General features: G+C 37.4%; 1 long non-coding RNA gene across 1 annotated transcript in view; it reads left to right on the top strand.

Annotated features, from left to right (window-relative positions):
* LOC134678651 (uncharacterized) overlaps window positions 1–13,343 on the top strand; it is a 205,425-nt gene that overhangs the window by 26,307 nt on the left and 165,775 nt on the right. The window lies entirely within an intron of this gene.

The raw sequence follows: 13,343 nt of genomic DNA, 5'->3' as shown, positions 1-13,343 counted from the left end.
TTCATTTTCTAAAAAGATGTGTCTTCAACTTTTTCTAAGATGTAGGTCATACTGCCTGAAATACTTATTAATGAGCCCAACATCACAAAAAAGGATAATATATTTTACCATAGAAAGAACGCGAAAGCAGACAATTTATTGCAATTTTGGGGTTAAACGTAATAGGTAGTTGTTCAGACTCTAAGGGCCACTTGCACCATCCCACTAACCCGGGGTTAACCCGTTTAACCGTTAACTCAGTGTCAAAATGTACTGATAACCATGGTAACTCCTGGTTTAACTGGTTAACCCCGGGTTAGTGGGATGGTGCAAGTGCCCCTTAGTGTTCTATTGCAGTCACCTTGCAGATTGAGCAGGGCTACAATTTATGAGCCTAAAAAATCATAATATATTTATTTCAAGAAATAGGGGATCTTTGCACAATAGATCCCTATGGTAAGTAGTATGGGTTGAACTGTATCCGCAAGGGCCCCCGAAAACAATAAGATATTTCAAGAATACAGAAAATGTATACATTAATGTTTAAAGATTAAGAAAACCTAACTAATGAAAGTATTTAAGAATATAATTATATCATGCGTTGTTGGTTAAAACAAATGCCCGCGTGTTATATCCGAAAAAAAACCTTAAGTGGACACCTAAGTACCTATGACAGCATGACCATTTTGGTCGCGCTTTTATCGTCTCCTTTCGTGGTCACTAATGGTATGTAAGTCGGTTTTTTTCGGTTTCTTCTCTCTGCACTTTAAAATAGCCAGTCTATTTAACGAAAATGGAAACGAAAACCAAAACTGAAAAAAAAAATGAAAAAAATTCAAAATAATACACGTGAGGTTGTGTGGGGGGAGGGAGGGTAGCCAAAAACCTCACCACACGTCACCAAGGGTGAGGGGGGGGGGGGTCAAAAAGTAGCCGAAACCACCTGGCGTGATTTGTGCACAACCCTAAAAGTGACATTCCATTTCCAACTGCAGCTGCAATACTGTTCATTTTAGTATGGAAATCGACAATGACAGCGACGCGTTTCCATAGTAAAATGAACAGTATTGCAGCTGGAGTTGGAAATGGAATGTCGCTCTAAAGATAGCAGAAGGATATCAACGCAGGCCGACGATCTCGCAACCGACCGGGTGTCTGGGCACAGATTAATAGTCTGGGGGAGGCTTATGACCAACTATGGACGCCTTTCGGTTGCTGTAATGAAGATATATGTCTTCATACAATCCAGAAATGTCACGGACACGCTAATTACATAAGTGACCTACAAACATGCAGAAAACCTTACGTGAAAGCACATAAATCGCTTTTATGGCGCACCATAGGTATAAATAGTCAGCCAAGAAAGTGGTCTACCACTTTTCGACTCTATCATCTGATTGATAGCGTCGAAAAGTGGTAGACCACTTTCTTGGCTGACTGTACACGAGCTGTATATTCCGTACCTAAGCATAGTTTTTTTCCATACAGTAATTAGGCGCCATAGACAAAACATATCTGCAGATCTGAATTTATTCTGTGACCACAGAGAATCAGGTACCGGGGGCCGATTGAATGAATTGAATTTCGATCGCTCGATTTCGTCACTAGAAAATCGGTGGAAAACGGCGAAATGCTAATTTTTGAAATACGAGCCATCGAAATTTGGAATCTAGTGGCATTGACCACTCGATTTCAATTCTATTAGTAGAATTTGAATGTCTACTGGAGATATTATTTACCGAAATACACGAAATCGAGTGGTCGAAATTCAAAAATCGGCCCCCTGGTACTGATTTCCTGAAAATCTGTTGGTGTCTGGTAGGTACGTCTAAGTTTTTTTTGTCAGTGCCTCTTAGCTAACGTATTGTATTATATTGTATTATTTTATGTAATTACAAATGCATAAAAAAATAGTTTCATAAAATAACAAGCACAACCGATATAGCAAGTTAAATTTCATGTGTAGGTACGCTTTTTATTTGTGTCACAGGCCACACCTTTCTTGCGGGTGCAATCAAGTATACCCTACATACAATTCAGATCTAGTTTCAGAAAAGTAGGTAATGTGCCGTACCCTACTTTACTTTTTACTTATACAAATTTTATAACTCAATGGTTGTGTAATATTTTTATTGGAACATTAACTTTTTGTAAAAGAAACGCACGACAAAAATAATTGTGCGAAATGCGTTGCTTTACAGTAGATACCTAATTGGTCAAAATACCCATTTAGGAAGATATGTTGCGAAATGCGAAATGTTACAATATTATTAGTTAGTAGGTAATAATTGTATAGTTTTCGTAAATCATAACATCAGCAACTGTCAGTGTGAGTCACAAGCGATTTTAGGAAAAACATCAAAGAAAAAGAACAATAAAAGCCAAATTATTTCTGAAAGTACATACTCCTAAGAGAGTTGCGTCCTTATAAAAAAAATAATCAGGAGCCTTTCACCTACATCATTCTAAAACTTCTTGAGATTTGACTGTAACCACCTGTCCTTTGGCATTACGCAGTAACCAATCGAAAATTGATAAATTGTTAGTGCTAGATACATTTAAGTAAATGCATTGCATGCGCGAATATTTATATGTCATCAGTCATCACCTTCCAAACGCAATAAAGGTTAAGGGGCAAGAGATTGTAGATTTGAATATTTGATGAACATGATTTAATTAATTTACCCAATCATTCAAGGATGATATTTGGAGCGGCATTTAAACGTTAAAAATCTATTTTTAGGGTTCCGTACCCAAAGGGTAAAACGAGACCCTATTACTAAGACTTCGCTGTCCGTCCGTCCGTCCGTCTGTCACCAGGCTGTATCTCACGAACCGTGATAGCTAGACAGTTGAAATTTTCACAGATGATGTATTTCTGTTGCCGCTATAACAACAAATACTAAAAACAGAATAAAATAAAGATTTAAATGGCCCCATCCCTATCTGTCCCCACCCCAGCTATCCCATACAACAAACGTGATTTTTGACCAAAGTTAAGCAACGTCGGGAGTGGTCAGTATTTGGATGGGTGACCGTTTTTTCTTGCTATTTTTTTGTTTTTTTTTGCATTATGGTACGGAACCCTTCGTGCGCGAGTCCGACTCGCACTTGCTCGGTTTTTCTTCTCGTCGACCATAATGGTTGAATGAAGCCTTCGTATAGGTACCAGACTGTAGTCACTATGGGCTCCCGACTCAACTATAATGACTTTTTACGAAACGCTTTAGTCGTCTGTAAAGAGTTCAACCAATCACGTTACGATACAAGTGCGAAAGGTAGGAAATTCTTTATATATGCCAATTACCTTTTTGCACGTGTATTGTACTGTGTTTTACCCATTTATTGACATAGGGCGGTAAAGTAGCACCATATGTACAGTCGCCATCAGATATATCGGAGCGGCCAAGGTGTTCACAAAATCTGAACACGCACTCTAACGCCCTGACAATAGAGGCGACTGTACTGTAAAGACACCAACGCGCTATTATTTAATGAATAAGAAGTGTGTTCATGTATTTATTACTATATTTTTTTCCACTGAGATACTTACCTAAATTTGATTACTTTTATAAGTTTTCAAGTAAAAAAAGTATTGTAATAATTGTATTACAATACTTTTTTTAAACTATCACCACCTATCACTATCTTTTAGTGATTTTTTTTATCACTATTGAGTGATATAATCAATCTTTACAATCTCGTACCTAATTTAAGCCAATCAGCAAGCTTCGTGGCCTAATAATCACGGTAGTTAACTGAAAAGCTTACTATTATATCACGAATATCACGATTGTATGAACTACTAATGTTGATATGTTATTTTATCGCAAGCATCTCGCTTAAAAAAACATACATTTGGAGGAGCAGAGATGTGAAAAATACTTTATAAAAAGTATTTAAATACAAAATACAAATACTTCCTTAATATTACTATTTCAAATGCAAAATACAAAATAGTTTGTGAATTTGTATTTAAATACAAAATACGAAATAGGTATTTTCAAAATACTTTTTAAAAATACAAATACTTTGCGATAAAAGGTACTCTGAGTAGTGAATACCTAGTCTGAATTAAAAAGTATTACTCGGAATTTCCGAGTTGAAAAGACTCTCTTTATTCTTTGAAATCAACTATCTAAAGTGCATTTCTAACTAGTTGTTTGCTCATATTAACCGGTAGGATGTAGGTATGGATGATGGTTTTTAACGGCCAACTTTAAAAGCATTAATTTGTAATGTTTTACACCTAGTATAATGCCTCTCGTTAGTGTGATGAAAACGACTCGTTTGTGTTTCACCAGGGCAGAAAATTTTGTTCTCCTCTCGTGCCTTGAAACCCTCGCAACACTCAAGATCCCACTTTTTTAACCACTCGCTACGCTTGTGGTCATGTGCGACGTTACTAAACAGATTCAACAGTTCCATGTTAAAAGAATCAAAAAGTTGCCAGGATTGTAACATCAGCAGAGATTGTAACTCCTACCTACATTAATTACCTACCTACTATAAAGTATTTTGTATTTTGAAAATAGAAAATAGGTCCCAAAAACTATTTCAAATAAAATACAAAATAGTTTTCTTCAAAAGGTATTTAAATACAAAATACAAAATAGGTATTTTGCATTTTGTATTTGCATTTTAAATACAAGTATTTCAAATAAGTCACATCTCTGTGGAGGAGTCACGGAAATTATAGACCACAGACATATTTTCCGAACGTGAGCGTAAAAAATGTCATCTTATGACCCAGTTACACTGACATTTTAGATCATTCACGCTGCATATAGACATCTCATTACAATGCAACGGTGTCAAAGACAATGCACTTTCAAAAGCACTGCCAACGATTATATGCCGCACATCAATATGACGTATCTCGAGCAGATGCGTTTATCACTTAAGCCTTATTGACACTGGTAGGAGGATAGACACCCTACGAGCTACGTCTGTGTCGAATTGATGCTTCATAGGACTATTGTTTCGAAAGGCCTTCAGTTTCACAACCAGATTCAAAAGCTGCTGACACTTGCATGTGTTTACGCTTATATCTTCAATACTGTATAGGTAATTCTTTTTTTAATAATTATTGATGTATGTGGCAAACGAGCATTCGCCCATGGACATCCGCAACACCAGATGGGTTGCAAGTGCGTTGGCGACATTTAAGATTCCCGAGAACGCTTTTCTAGAAAGTTTCAAGGTTATATCAGGAAATACCGCAGGAGACAGATAGTCCACATTCAGCCAGAAATATTATATGTATCTACAGTACACGAGATGAAATTATATTTGGAATCAACACGTCATTCACTATGAATAAGAATAGTCTTCTGCTTAAAAGGGATATCCTTAGAAGTTTTCTAACTACATTGATAGGTAGGTATTGAAATTAATTATTAAAACTTAGCCTGCAATAAAGTCTGCCATTTACCAAATGTTATAAAAATATGAGTACCTATCTTTAAGAAGGCCGAAACTTAAAATTCCAATTAGTTCTTTTACCTACGATGGGCTCCGCTGTAGCCAAATCAAAGCCAAATACGATACCTGTATAAACCTACCTGTGTTACGACTTACGACAAAATAAAAAAAACTTTTGAACACCAAGCCTCCGGTGGAACAATAGCAGTGATCGTGATGTAAGAGATTTCTTTTTGTACTTAATGTAAAGACAATTAATTTGTGATTTAGTTTCACTCCTGATCATGACTGTTACAGTCTATGATTGATTGAAAGCGGTGCGGTGCGATTCCACATTATTTTGTTACAGCTAGTGACATCATAAACTGCAATGTTGCCACGTATCATTGGAACATTTGGAACTGTTGAAATAGGATATGATGTAATAATATGCATGGACATAATAATTGTAATATCACAATATTAAGACTCAACCGGACAAATGCCAAGTTAAGGCTGCTCTAAAAGTTGATATGCAATATTTTGTTTCGTGTATTTTGGTGAGTAATGATATAGGTACACCTATCTTTTACTCGCTCACAATCTTTTAAAAAATTCGCGACACAAATAACTGTCTTCATGGTCTGTAAGACACGTGACGAGCTATCATTATTCCTAGTCGAATCAGTCCCCTGTCAAACTAAATACACGACTGAGAAATTATTAGACATTATTTTTATGTCTAGTTATAACAATAATATCCTAAGGGGTAATAAGTTGAAAGTGGAGGCTTGAATTGATAAATGATCTAGCTCTGATTGTGAGGAAAGGGGACGAAACCACGTGACCACTTCTCCATAGTTTTATTTTGAATTTTAACTTTATAGAAAATATTGTTACGAGTAACTGTTCGTAATTACTGGTAATTAGATGTACATGATGAGCCAATAACTTTAACGCTTTTTAAAAATTCATAAAAATAATTGTACTATGAATGTTATTCTTTTTTAATTTTTTCAGCCTGACTACAATTTAATGTTATATGTATATATATATATTTTTTACAAATTACATCATCCAGATGACCTGCGACTCGTTGTTGGCACTCCTGCAATCGACTGTGTGAACTTTAAAAACTCATTGACTTGCTTCGGGGGATCGCGGGTACCTCACCGAAAATAAATACAAATTTTGTTTTTAATTGAGGTATTTCCATCAGTTCATTAAGGCACGGTACACTCGACTCTTTACGTTGTTGTTGAGTGGCTGTGTTCGTGGCCTCTCTTTACGGTGCGATACCTATCTTTGACGTTATTCGCGAACGGGAAAGCATAACGAGCTCCGCCGGTCGACGGACTTGCTCCTATCAATTTAACGCTAGTTACTTCTAGATAATGCCATTAGCTGTTTTTAATCTCAAAACACCGTTCACAGCCATTGAAAGGTCGTCGACCTCTATCAAGAGCAAGAAATTAATCTTTTTAATTTTGCCGACCTCCATACGGGGTGTTATTAAAATGACTAGCGACTCGTATGCTCACACAAGCCACTATAAGTAGGTAATACGATTCGCATAGATGGAGCCAGGCCATACATTTTACTAGCCGCTAAAGGAGTTAAGAAAAAAGGAGGAGGAGGAGGAAAGGAGCACCTATACGACATTAGAAAATAACTATATCTATTCAAGATGAGAAAGACACAGATTAACACCCAATAGGTTGCGAGTGGCTGTGCTCGGTTGACGTTTCTTGATAAGATGATAAGTCATTAATGTCATCATGTTAGGTACCTAACGACTTAACACACACAATTATCGATTATTGCGCTTCTGAATTAGGCTTTATCTTTTATTTCTACAAGAGATCAAACTCGAATTAATTTGTACTTGTATAAATACGACGGGATTTACGAGGTTACACTGGTAACCTGAGAACTTGATTAGCCCGCGCTCGTGATGACCAAGGGAATATCTCGCCTGCAGACTGGAAGACCTTATACGGCTAGCTAGTTTTTTGTCACGTTTTTTTCGAACGTGTATCTTAATGTTATGAGAACAAGGTATACATTAGAATGGTTTTTAAATTGCACATAAGGTAGATAATATGTAGATTTACTGTGAAGAGAAAGGATTGAACAATGCTTGTATAGCGGCAATAAATGCAACGTCGTAAGGTCAGAGGTTAAATTAATTAAATTTTTTCATGCCATTGTTCAACCCACGCACGGCTCAACCACGCAATAAAATCAGGGGTTGGATGGAAAAAGTCACGTTGCTTATATGTTTGAACCTGACAATTAAATAGAACGAGGATACTTTATTCAGAATTAATACTTAATTAAAACATGAGACAGAGGTACCTATTACTAAGCGTCTCTGAAAATATTTCCACTCAGCTTAATGTCAAGATAGCTCCCAAGGATCTCGATTCCATAAATAAATAAATTATAACGGATTAATGAATATTAATCCCTTATCATTTATATAAAGAGTTGTTTCGAGCTGGAATATTAAATTATGTACTGTTAATATAACTTTTTTTTCACAAAAACGAGACAAAATTGACGACCGGTCTGGCCTAGTGGGTAGTGACCCTGCCTGCGAAGCCGATGGTCCTGGGTTCGAATCCCAGTAAGGGCATTTATTTGTGTGATGAACCCTAATATTTGTTCCTGAGTCATGGGTGTTTTCTATGTATATAAGTATGTATTTATCTATATAAGTATGTATATCGTCGCCTAGCACCCATAGTACAAGCTTTGCTTAGTTTGGGGCTAGGTTGATCTGTGTAAGATGTCCCCAATATTTAAAAAAAAAATTAAAAATTAAATTTTTTGTAGGGTAATTCAAAGAGCATTTGTTCTACGATTATCATCAAAAAATTAATGATAATGAATCAGAAAAATAACGGGAGTGTTGCACTTGGGTAGGTATATCACAGTCAGGACTAAATAGGATCGCTTGCGATAAATCATGTCAATCAAATGCGGGCGTATGACGGACATGTTTATCGTGTGATAAAGTTTTTGTCTCGAAGCGAGTGGTGTCAAAAATAACATGGATACCTACGATCGCAGATAGTATTCACTTACTTTCTAAAATGATACTCATTAAACATAAGTCTGTGATAAAAATCACAATCTTACCGCACTGAAATACATTAAATCCAGTCTAAGAGAGAGTCAAGATGGATATCGCGTTTAAAAGGCTATTTATATCTCTAACAATGTTCTCGTTTAATTACTTATAGTATATTGTTTTATTGTTCAGTTTTAATTCGCCAAACCACGAGATAGTGGCCGTACAGAGAAAGGAAAAACGTCCAACTGACCGCACCATGATGGAGGGTTCCGTGCCTTTTATCATATTAGGCCAGCGTGGGCCAGTCTGGGGGACGCATTTATGCGTTCCAGGAAGCAAGTGATATTGCTATCTCATTCTACCGCATGGCTGCGTCCCTTGGACTGGCTTGCGTTGGCCCAATATGTAGAAAGGCCTTATTCTTTAATTTAACTTGGCCATCATGGCCAGCCTCGATGTTGCGGCGCGTCTGTCTATTTGCAAATGCATTAGTAATTTTAATTTATTTCTAATACCAGTAGAATTATTGCTAAATATTAAAAAACTCGAAGTAATTATCTTTTAAAGACATCTCATCGTAATGTTACTAATGTATTCGTACAGGGTGTTTTTTCACTGCCTGAGATACATATAATACCTAACCTATACTATTTTAAAATTTTATTATTTGGTCTCTAGAAAAAAACTATCCTGTATATACATATAACGAAGGTGGCAACCAAGCTCATGGTTATACTGAAAGTACGCCTATACCAAATTTTCAGAAAAACTTCAGCAGTATTATATTCCATCACCAAACTATCAAAGGAACTTTCAGGAACACTACGTAAAGTAACTGCTAATAACACAGTTGCATGCAGCGGTCCTCGGTTACCCAATACCGGTTACCTAGCATGAACTAATCACGAGTGTAACAGGCGGGTCGTGCATGCGGCCACACGAAGCGGTTTAGCATGTACATATGCTAGGGATTCTTCTTAGAACGTACTCACAATGCTTTTTTTATTGCACACCTAACGCAGTTACGTATGTACATACATGTACAAAAACATAAATATTGACAATTGGATTATCTACCTTGAGTTTTTAGGGTTCCATACCCAAAGGGTAAAACGGGACCCTATTACTAAGACTCTGCTGTCCGTCCGTCCGTCCGTCCTGTCACCAGGCTGTATTTCACGAACCGTGACAGTTGAAATTTTCACAGATGATGTGTTTCTGTTGCCGCTATAACAACAAAATTCTAAAAACATAATAAAATAAAGATTTAGAGTGACATTCCATTTCCAACTGCAGCTGCAATACTGTTCATTTTACTATGGAAATTGACAGTGACAGCGACGCGTTTCCATAGTAAAATGAACAGTATTGCAGCTGCAGTTGGAAATGGAATGTCACTTTTTAGTGGGGCTCCCATACAACAAACGTGATTTTTGACCGAAGTTAAGCAACGTCGGGCGAGGTCAGTACTTGGATGGGTGACCTTATTTTGCCTTATTTTGCATTATGGAACCCTTCGTGCGCGAGCCCGACTCACACTTTTTTTATTTGTATAATATTTTGACTCCGAAAGGTCTAATGGTGCAGCGACTGCAACATAAACTTTATGTTTTGATTTGTCAACTTTGTGATGTCTACAGAAAAGATGTGAACGAGTTAAGCATACTGTAAAATGGCTATGATCCCTATCAGCCTTTGACTCACCTCTAAAGTATCAGTTCTTTCTTTACTTATCATAGTTTTGTAGATAGATGGATACATCATGCTAGCGCGGCACAGCCTGACTCACAACCAGTTCTATATTGTCTGTCACACTCTTTGATTGTGATTGTGATAAGGAGAAAATATGTCGACCTCTATGTGACAGCTACATTGTAGTTGACACCCGGGTCCCGGATATAGATCACTTACTGATATATGTACATAGAAATATCATTGTCACTCGTGAGGTTGTGAGATAAGATCATGCATCATACCCCGGCCTGATAGGAGCTTATGGTTGATTTGACGTTACTGCGAGGGTAAATATTTAAACCTTGGTATAGTTATTTTCTACCCGGCCGCCAAAGACGTGTGGAGAGAAACCAGTGGAGGCAGGTAATCTGCTCCAGATAAAACCCTGATACTGACCACGATCCTCAAACATGAGGGACCGACTAGAGAGGGAGGGATAGTTATTTATTTATATATTTATTTGTTGAGAGGCTAACCCAGAAATCATACATGAAAAATTCATTTACGGCGAAGTCGGTAAAATTTTGTCGTATCACACCAATACCACCATTATCTAATTCTAATAATATTATACTTGTTATTATAATAACATTAACTAAAATCTAAATGAGATGGGGTATATTTATAGTTGCAATAAGAATAAATGAAAAAGGTTTACAAGTAAACAAGTAATGAAAAAGTGTTACAGTCTTAATTAAACGTATATTTAGTTCAAGGATTCGCATTTGTTATATTGCTTCGTATCGACGCCACCTATTTAATTAATCATTTAATTACTTCGTCGATACTAAGTAATATTAGTAATTACCTAATTACTAGTCTTTACTTTTGCCGTCAAACCGGGGTATAGTTACCATGCCTGCCATGTTTGCCTTCTAAATTATTAAAAAAAGCAAACGAAGTAGAAAATGTAGGTATGCGTAATTAATAACAATTAATAATTAAATAGGCGTTGACATTATTATTCATTACATTCGATCATTAGAGTAGACAGTCATTATCGATCAAAGGTGATGAATTGATGATGCTTATTTTAATATTGAAATGAGTGCTGGTGGCCTAGCGGTGAGCCAAGCTGCTTCCAACTTGGCTTTGGCAGTCCCAGCTCGTAGCATTACGAAATGTTATTTTAATAATTTGTGGTGGTACCTAGTAATTCGGTTACCGCAATAACTAGTTTCCTCTCTGGGTTTGAAGGTCAGATAGAACCAGTGACTGTGCCTATTTTTGGTATTAGGTCTCCTGCAGGATGCAACCAGGAAAATGTTGAGATAGGGAGGATGTACAATTTATTTACCTTTCGTAAGACATTTACTACAACTTGGCCCCTGTTTCGCCACGGTTACAATTGTTAATGAGTTTAATGACAATGACCGCCATACATTGCGGGTCCTACAAGTAAATATTGTCACTAGGTACCGTCGTTATTTAGCGACCCAGAAATGGACAGAAACTTATCAAAATGTCAGGTGTCAATATACAAGATATATACAGGGTACCTACATACCTACTACTAAAAGTAAGGTGACAATTATCAGTGAGGTGAAACTTGGTGGTATTTCTGGTAAAGATTCAAATAAAATATAATATGTATTGCCTATGTATACAGAAAAAGTAAACCATATACATGCAGACGTTTAGTTTTTATTTGGCGTTAGTGGAGTGAGAAATAGCCAAGATTAACTAAAACCCGTTTACAATTCGCCATTGTACCACGCTCATAGACACTGCAACACTATCACAATGCAGATATGACATGCCTGATAGAAGCCAATTAACCGACCTAAGCGGCGGTAAGTGGTGCATTGGTACAGCCAGCCGCGGAATTAAAGCGCCAATGCTAGCAGATTTTATATACAAGGCCCATTACAAATACCTTATGTCTCACATACACGTATAAATATTATACACAATCATAATTAATGTAACACAGATTACCAGTTCGTCGGACGATATCAGCGACAATTAAACACATAATTTTTAAGAAAAAAAACCGACTTCTATGGGGCCCGGTGAAAGATTATGGTAGATGGTGCACTATGTAGAAAAGGAGGTAAAACCAGTACTTTCTAGTAGCATTTCGTTTCCGTAAGGGTCGTAGTTCTAGCCTAATCTAACCCACTTCTCTGATTGCAGTTCAGTTCTGTGAGGATCGTAGTTCGAACCTAATCAAACCCACTTTTCTAGTAGCATTTCGTTTCTGTAAAGCCCGCAGTTCTAACCAAACCTAACCCACTTTTGTTTGGTCTGTGAGGATCGCAGTTCAAACCTAACCTAACCTACTTAACGGCGCATGCCATGCGGTGTACGGGGGTTTGAGCGGGAGGGGTTTGGCATCATCATACTATATACCTACATTTTATGGTAGGTAATCATAGCGGTTTATTTAGTTTAGGTATCATAGTGATTTTCCGGGTCAAGGTCCAGGTCTCTGAGTCCGAGTCCGGGTCCGAGTCTGGGTCCGAGTCCGGGTCCGAGTCCGGGTCCGAGTCCGGGTCCGAGTCTGGGTCCGAGTCCGGGTCAGAGTCCGGGTCCGAGTCCGGGTCCGAGTCCGGGTCCAAGTCCGAGTCCGAGTCCAGGTCCGGTTCCGAACCGGATCCGGGTACGAGTCCGGGTCCCAGTCCAAGTCAAAATCGAAATTCGAAATCACCAAACGTGTACTATGCGTCGTTGAAGAGTTCTGTTCTGATCATCATCAGCAGTTCCACTTCATCAAATGCAACAGTTTTTAATGTAAATGCTTGATTTTATGATGAAAATACAGAAAATTATGTAAGTATGCCTTTAAGATTTGAAGAGTTCCCTCGATTCCTTATGGATCCCATCATCAGAACTCGAGCTTGACAGAAATGTGGCTTAAAAACCAAACTTGCTTAACAAACATAACGAAGAGGACAAATCGCCAAACGTGAACTATGCGTCGTTGAAGAGTTCCGTTCTGATAATCATCAGCAGTTCCACTCCATCAAATGCGACAGTTTTGAATGAAAATGCTTGATTTTCTGATGAAAATACAAAAACCTGTATACGCATGCCTTTAAAATTTGAGGAGTTCCCTCGATTTCTCATGGATCCCATCATCAGAACTCAAGCTTGACAAAAATGTTGCTTAAAAACTTAACTTGCTTAACAAACATAAGGAAGAGGA

The sequence above is a fragment of the Cydia fagiglandana genome, chromosome Z (genome assembly GCF_963556715.1).
Source record: "Cydia fagiglandana chromosome Z, ilCydFagi1.1, whole genome shotgun sequence".
Lineage (NCBI taxonomy): Eukaryota > Metazoa > Arthropoda > Insecta > Lepidoptera > Tortricidae > Cydia > Cydia fagiglandana.
This window is presented reverse-complemented; position numbering and strand designations above follow the sequence as displayed.